The sequence below is a fragment of the Lytechinus variegatus genome, chromosome 3 (genome assembly GCF_018143015.1).
Source record: "Lytechinus variegatus isolate NC3 chromosome 3, Lvar_3.0, whole genome shotgun sequence".
Taxonomy (NCBI): Eukaryota; Metazoa; Echinodermata; class Echinoidea; order Temnopleuroida; family Toxopneustidae; genus Lytechinus; species Lytechinus variegatus.
In genome coordinates, this window is record NC_054742.1 from 3005643 (window position 1) to 3014269 (window position 8627).

Genomic DNA, 8627 nt, shown 5'->3' on the forward strand with positions numbered 1-8627 from the left:
CAATTCAATTGGTTAACAATTATTATATTAAACAATGTCTACAGATCGATAATAAAACCAAGCAAAAAGTCAATTCAATTTTCTGTCTTGAATTGGTTCATTATTTTGCTTTTCTTTTTCAAATGTTCTGCCCTTTTTATAGGCATATTGGTGTTGAGAGCAGGAAAATAACAGGCAAAGAGTTGAAGGACTCTTGTATTTGCAAAATAAACATTGGTGCAATGAGTCGAAACTTGGTGTCTGACAGTATTTCCCAGCGAGAGAGCAAATTTGTTGACCTTAGCATGAAAATCTGATATTGTGATAGATTTTGAAATAATATTCAGACAATAACATAATATCTTACCCTCCTTTCCTTTCTTTTTACAAATATCCTTTTTTTCCTTTATCGTTGTCAAGGAACATGAGGGACAGAGTAGAGGGACATGGCACCTGAGAATTCATTTGTCCATTATACAATCTATAAATTTACTTTTGTTGAGGATGTGTTCAACCCACTGCTCAATAGATTGAACAAACCCTTTAATGATACCATGTGCATACTGTACATGTACATCATATGCCAGCAATTCACTTTTTTTTTCATTTTTTAAATGCAAATAATGATAATGTGCCAATTTCTTTCAAGATTTGAATAATTTTTATACTACTGCATTAGATGTACATGCATGTATGTATTTTCACACAATTTAATTTAGGACCAATTTCAGGTAATTTTGTAGGTAACATCAGGGACTTGACAAATAACAGAAAAAAGAAGGTATACATTAATTCTAGGGTATTCTTCTAGATTTGAAGGGATAGTTAAAGTCCCGTCTACATGCGTGTACTGAATTTAAAACCAAAATATCACATTATAATATAATTAAATAAACAATGCATCTAGGACTACATAAACTCATATCAATTAGATTATGGCATGTACAGTGTTGTACATGTACATGTATCTGAATTGGTTTAGGACCCCTTTAAAAGCAAGGCTTGTGAGCGGGGCACACATACACTTGGCAGCCACAAACGCACCCATCCACACAACACATAAAACTGATCATAACTTTTCAAGAACTTTTTGAACATGGAAAAGTTGTACTATTTTTTCATATCAACAGGCATACTGTTTCATTCTTTAATGCAGGATATGAAAGGATTTCAGAGTGACATTTGTTCTCGCAAAAGGCTAATGACCATGATCCCTGTACATGTATACATGTATTATAATGTATCTATTTGTTAGTTCTGGAGGGGTATTTTGTAATGTATACTCTTGAGGCATTAATTGTAGTTTGAACATAAACAATACGCAATTGAACGACAATGATGGATACATGTACATAAGTCGTATTGCCCTTTTCTTTAATAATCTCAACTTATCAAGATAAGACTTGAAAGTGTGTCCCCAGGCAACATATAATATCTCAAGTATTTGTATATTGTTATCAGTATATTTCATCAGGTAAATTAATTTCATTTAACCTACAGTATAAATAACTACATGTACACCGCGAGACACCAGTTTATATACCGGTAGTGCAGACAGCATCTGGATGATTTTTCTAGGATTGTACAATATGTTTAAACCAAAGTAACTTTCATTGCTATTTCATGATTCTATTAATTTTTCTTTGTTAACATAATTATCCAAATACTACTAGGGACGCAGAACGTGGCATATGGGGCAAAATTTTTAAACTTTTGAACATGATACTTACAGTATACACCTGAACATTTTGACATGATACATGTACATGTATACACAGAACATTCGGCCACATTTCATAGTTTTTCCTTTGCTTTCTTTTTCTTGGTTGTGGAATAGTTTATTTTTGGGGGATGTGCCCCTCCATTGAATTTCTGATGAAAGGATATTAAGAGTAAGTGAATTGTGGAAAATATTCATTTTTTTGGCTTGGCTTCATTAATTTTGTTATTGATTTCATATAATATTGATACTATAAATGGGGCTCAAATCTCAATATTTTACATACACTGTACACAGGGTCTTTCATGCAGGTGGCCATAGTCCGGAGGGTGGGGGCACAAATGAAATATTTTGACATTGGTTTGCTTCATCGTGACACCTTCGATTTGGGATACTTAAAAGTACATGCACATGTATGGTGATCTACATGTGTATGTTATGTATTTATGATATGTACATGTACTACAGTTCAAAACATACTTTATTTCTGTTGTGAGTCTTCTGAATATGCATTTGCATACATTGGCTGCAGTCAATCCCTCTCTTTTGTGCTTGATCAGTAACCAGTAATGTATGCGGCTGGTGCCCCATCCCAGGCGCTTTATGCTGTGTGCATTTCTTCCCACTTGTATTTAATCAAGAAATTCTCTATCTCAACTGAATCTCAATAATCTCAATCTTCTCATAAATAACTGTCAGCGCATCCTTTCTGTACCACTATCGATGACTTATGTGGGTTATGGATTGTTTCAATATGCTATGGAATTAACTTCCACAAGACATGTGCAATATTTTTTGTCAAGCAGGACCTTCAAAATAATACTAAAAACTTGGTTATTCACATATATGTACATTGTATATGCTTTCAAGTAAATGAAGCTTTTCTCTGGCCTAACATGTTTCCATTTTTCCGTGTCTTTTGTTTATTGCACCATAAAGCATTGTCTCATGATGAACACCAGCGCTTTACAAATGTCCATTTTATTGTTTGTATTAAAGGATTTTGTAATGTTATATTACTGAGAACTTTGACAGTTTCACTCAAATGCAACATCTCATTGCAATACATTTTAAATTGTCCTCTGAAATATAAAAGTCAAATTACTTCAAAAAGTAACCATGTGGAAGATACACATTTTATAAATTCCTTAATTGGTTGATGAGCTGAAGTATGCATTACATATTCTATATTTCTAAGTCCCCACATTTTCTTGATTACATTGATCTTTATAGAAAACTTGATGTGTAATATGATTTTATGCCCCTTTTAGTTATGCATTTTTTTCATAGTGCATACTCACTATATCTTAATTTTTTATTTTCTTTTATTATTGATCTCTGAAATTTCAGTTGTTTCAAGAACTACCTGAATCAGCTGTAACACAGACAGTGTTTAGCGTCTTGAGACCAAATAATGTTGAAGCTGACAGCGGGAACTATTTCAGGTATGTTCATGTAATTCAATTTGCCTTCCTTCAGGGATTGGCATGGAGTTTGCTTGTTTATTATATCGGAGCCTCGACCAACCCTTGCTGGGGATTCCTATTGTCCTGTATTTTTTGAATAATCAGTAAAAGATCTTAGTAAATTGCAATTGTAACAATAATTGTTACAATTACCACCGATCTTCCTTTGCAACAAACATTTTTATTTTCTTTGTCCTCTCTTTAGAATACATTACCTATTTTCTGTTAAGTTAAATGCAAATCTCTAAATGACTTCAAACGAGCATTTCTCCGGGACAAAACTCATCTTAACCACTGCTGCAGCTTTTCTATCACTGTAATGACTCACATGTAGTTTTCAACCTCTCTCTTTGTCTCTCTTTGACATTTCAATACTATTAATGATTATACTAGTGTCTTATTTACCCAGGGCAGCAACTCCAGTAAGGAAACTGTTCTGCCAGACATGATTTTATTATTGTTTGTTTCATTGGCCCCATAATATCAGATTTTGCATTGATCTGTAAATTACATGTATGGGGCCAATGAAAATGAGAATGGGTTCAATGAAAATGAGAAAAAATCATAATAACAGTAATGCTTCATTTGAACCCTCCATCTGTGAAATAAATACTGTACATGTACGTGCCTTTTTTTATTATATTTTATTTGCAGAGTAAAGTTGAGTTGAGTTGAATTTAAGTCATTTTAAAAGGGAGGTGTAAAGCCATCAGTTATGATCTATATTTATGGGAAATTTATGGTATTGACTTCATATTTCAAATGATTTTAAAGGTCTAGCACACTTAAACAATTTCATTTTAAATGTTAAAATATCATGTGTAAAAATAAACACAGTGTTGTGCTTTATTTCACAAAACAGTTCAGTTTATTTGGGGTGATTTGGAACTAAGACTAAAAGTTGGTGATGTTTCACATTTCCTATTTATATTTCATTCTGACAATTATGAACTATAACTAATGATTCATGTTTTAACATTGCTTTTGCATAAACTGTATGTGCAGAAGATGAAAGATCCTTTAAATCTTGGAAAATCAAAGACACTGGTAATCTTTGTCCAACTTTTCTTTCAATTTTTCTGCTCGAAATCTAATGCATGTTGATTGAAAAGCATTTTCTGACACAGGGCATCAGGCAACAAAACTAAGACCAAGAAACTGAACTGTCCCTTTGCAAATGATCACTTACGCCTTGGTAGATGTATATTGTCAAAAGACCTGTATGTTGTCATAAATATGCACATAATCTTTAGGCGGCGGATTTTGTCTATTTAAAGGTAAGAATCACGTTAAATGTCCGTCGCTAATAGGTCCATGGTACAATGTTAGAACATTGTACCATGGACCTCTTCGTGATGGTCATTCATGTACATGTACATTTTGATCGGAACTACAAAGATATGGACGGTTAATGTGAGCCTTCCTTTGATGCAAAGATAGTGTCCGCCTTCTAATTATGTGCATCTTAAAAGAAAACAATAGCGACTGTCAAAGATTGTTGGATTATTTACATACAAATTATTTACCAGGTTTGGATTTTGCTGGCTGATATCTGTAAAAATATGCCTTTGAAGGAACATGCTTCAGATTGGGAAATTGTAAATTCTTGATTCTCGAAATTTCACACACATGATTTCAATAACATTGAAAGATACATAATTTCTGCAAGCCATGTGCCATTTTCCTTTGTCATATCAGGAGGAAGCTTGAAAAAAGGGCTTATGAAGGATGAACAATCGATCACAATATAGCCTTTATCTGGAAATGTTTGTAGATTGTCCCAAATAAATAAAAAATTAAACTAAAGGTGTGTTCAATGTCGATTTTCAAATTTAAACAGCAACATGAATCATTGAAAACTAAATTAGAAATCACTGAACACAAACACGATCAGCGTTGCACTGTTCAGTGTTGAAAACATAAAGCAGTTTACGTGTTGATCGTCTTTAAATTTCCCTCTTTAGTTAGTGCAGCTTTAGTGCGCAGTTTGACCCATCACATGAAAGGTCAGTTCTGGCACCAGTTTGTGTAGGCTTCCTATACGAGAGCAAATTTAAACACGCTTCAAATCTCAAATTGTGTTTAATGTCCATTCGTGATGGTCAAGGTCGTAAAATTTGAGTTGATTGCGTTTTTAATCGCATCTTTTTCGATGTTTAAATTTTCCTTCGAATCATGATTTGAAAGATGTTTACTATTCGACCGGAAATAGAGGACATTGAACACACCCTTTGGTTCTCATTCTATCCATGTTTTGTAATCACGTTTTTTAATCTTGATCCATGTTGCCGATTAAATTTTGAAATGACATTGAACACACCCTATAAAGATCACCCTATAAAGTTTGGAACTACACATTGATTTCCAGGATTAGGGCAAATTTTCTTTGCATGTACTTTATGCAATATCAATGTCTAATACATGTATGTATTCATGTCACTTGGGCGCAAATGAGACAGCTGATAAACTACTTTCTAATTTCTTTTGACCAGGTCTGCAAGCTGATTCTTAGTGATTCATCAGGTATGACGGTGCTTATCAGAGGTTAATACCGAAAGAAAGACTGAGAAAGATTCCACTTAAAGCCAAACATAGAGGAACCATTTCTTTGGGTTGCTGTTCCCAAGGGCCAATTACCTCATGTTCATCAAGAGGTCACTGCTACATATTAACGCTGGTAGACAATACTGCTACAGTAGCAGAAATATTGTAGAGCATCTACTCAAGGCAAGGATTTCCTCATAAATGCTTGCTGATAGAGGAACTCCAATTACCTCAGAGGTAATGAAGGAAGTTAGCCGACTTTTTTCAATCCGTATCATCCACAGTGTTAGTCCAGGTAGGAGATATATCTTAATGAATAGAGTAAAATTTACTGAGCAAAATGCTGAAAATTTGATCAAAATCTGATTACAAATAACGAAGTTATTGGATTTTAAAGATATTCATTATTCCGGTGAAACAGTTCTAGGCATGTCTTCATGAATATTCATTAGGTGGACTGATGATGTCATATCCCCACTTGTTCTTTTGTATTTTATTATATGAAATTTATAATAATATGACAAATTTTCTACAAAGAACTAAAACAATTGGATTGACAACTTATTAAAGGGCATTAGTTATTTATTGCCGCAACTTCTTTCATCATAATGGAGACACATCATTTACACATGTATGAAGAAATGAAACAGTTATGACTTTGTGTAATAACATGAGAAAAAGGAAAGTGGGGATGTGACATCCACCCACCTAATGAATATTCATGTCAATGTACATATAACTGTTTTCACAAAATATTGGTAAACTTTAAAATTAAATAACTTTGTTATTTGTTATCCAATTTTGATGAAATTCTCAACCTTTTGCTTTGTGAATTTTACTATATTCATTTAGATATAGATATTTTCAGCCCGGACCATCCCTTTATTTTTAAAGGGACATTAACCCTTTGTACCCGATAGGCATGTGTTCCGGCCTAGCAGTGAACTTGCAAATACCCGATAGGCTGGAATACCGGCCAGAAGTCATGCGACTTTAAAAATATGGGTTCTAAATATCAGGTGATCTTTAAAAAATAAGTTCAACTTTCTAGTATGCATAGGGATATTTAGTTGATAATTTCAGCCAAGATCTTAGCAGTATTGATTTCTGAGGTCAATATGACCCTTTAAACTTAGTTGAGTTTTCGAAATATCATCATAACGTAGAGAGATTATGGACCTAGCTCATGAAACTTGGACATAAGGGTAATCAAGTATTACTGAACACCCTGTCTGAGTTCCAGGTCTAATGACCAAGATCAACATTCATTTAGAGTCAATTAACTTAGATTATGTTGGGGTAATCAAAACAAAATTTTAACCAAGGCAATTTTTTTTTTAATGTAAAAAGCTTTTGAAATGGAATCACAATGTTGAGAGTTTATGGAACTTGGACATAAGAGTAATCAAGTATCAGTGAAAATCCTGCAGGAGATTCAGGTCACGTGATCAAGGTAAAATGTCATTAAAGGTCAATGAACTTTGGCTATGTTGGGAATATTTGTTGAATTACCATCATAACTCTTTCAAGCCTCCAAAATACCCCAGTCTATTTCAAGGTTAACCCTAATAAGACTGCATTTATCGCAAAACCTAAAGGCTGAATTAACCCCCCCCCCCTCGACATATTTTGTGATAAATCTGTGCGAATTTTTTTTATGCGCCACTTGTTGACTTTTTAAGTCGCGTGTATTTGCAACCTGGTGTGTTCTGACATTACGCAAACATTTTGCATGTGCATGCAGACTTTTAATAGCTAAACACCACAAATTTGTGTACAAAACTAATGCAAATAGTGTTATAGCCCAAATTCACAAATATATTATTATTTCTCCTTTTACTGATTAAAGGGCCCAGCCACTGACAAATTATTGGGAAATTGAATTAATATGAAATTTGCAAAAGGCCAATTGAGTTGCGTAATATAATCCGTCCATCGTGAGCACCCGTCAGACTTATGCGATAGGTTTGGACATCACAAATTTGACTGAACTCGTGATTTACTTCGGATCAGCAGTTCCAGTTTCCAACAATCCCAATTCCTAGAATCATAGCAGGTCTCTTGATTGTAAACAAAATAAATAATCTCTGTAAAGTTACATGTTTCAAAGTGAAAACACGCAGTTTACTTCTGGTTGGTTAGTCTACTAACTATTGCTCTCCTTTAGACCTCCCAGACATGCCGGCGTCTATTACATAACATCCCCAGGCAAGCCTCCGAGTGAAAGACTTGAATCCCTCCTTTTTTCTGAGATAAGCCTTGATTTCCCCATGATTTGTCAATGAAAGGTCGCTTTAAACTCAATCTAATGTTTATCCATATTTTATTGTTCGAAATAGACATCAGAAATGAAATTTCCGGAAATTTGTTTTGCCCAATTGATCATAGGCCTGCCAGCCGCTGTGCAGCGCCAGATCGACGAGGCTCCATCCCTTTGATTGTTGAACGCCAAACTGGGTAGCAGCAACTTCCATCTTTTAATGTCTTTTCATCCAACACGGCTGGGGTTTAAACTTTCGACCCCCCCGGTTGTGAGACAGATGCTCTACCAACTGACCCAACACACCGGTAGGGAAGGCGGGGTAAGTTGAGCCACCATCCCCAGGCCAATAATGAATGAGTCAGACATTGTGGTGGTGTCATGTATTGATGACCCATTACATAACCCTTAACCCGACCACATTTTTTTCAACAAAAAGCAATTTTTAGAGGGAAAATACAAATTTCAGCCAAAAAAGTAAAAAATGGTCTGAAATAGATCAGTGCTTTTTACTCACACTCGTCTTTAAATATAATGAAGAAATAAGAACAATATTGTTAGTCCAGGTATGGATTCTCATTCTTGTCATAGTCTTTTATGGATGCATAAGAAATCTGTTGATGTGAAAATATTGTATTAAGTTCGGACCTGGGTAATT

At 34.4% G+C, this 8627-nt stretch overlaps 1 long non-coding RNA gene across 1 annotated transcript; it reads left to right on the forward strand.

Moving 5' to 3' along the window:
• Positions 1-2979: 2979 nt before the first annotated feature.
• Positions 2980-8336, forward strand: LOC121409993. Its single transcript, XR_005969259.1, has 3 exons — positions 2980-3144; positions 5658-6004; positions 8098-8336. It is a non-coding gene; the product is annotated as an uncharacterized LOC121409993 (long non-coding RNA).
• Positions 8337-8627: the final 291 nt, after the last annotated feature.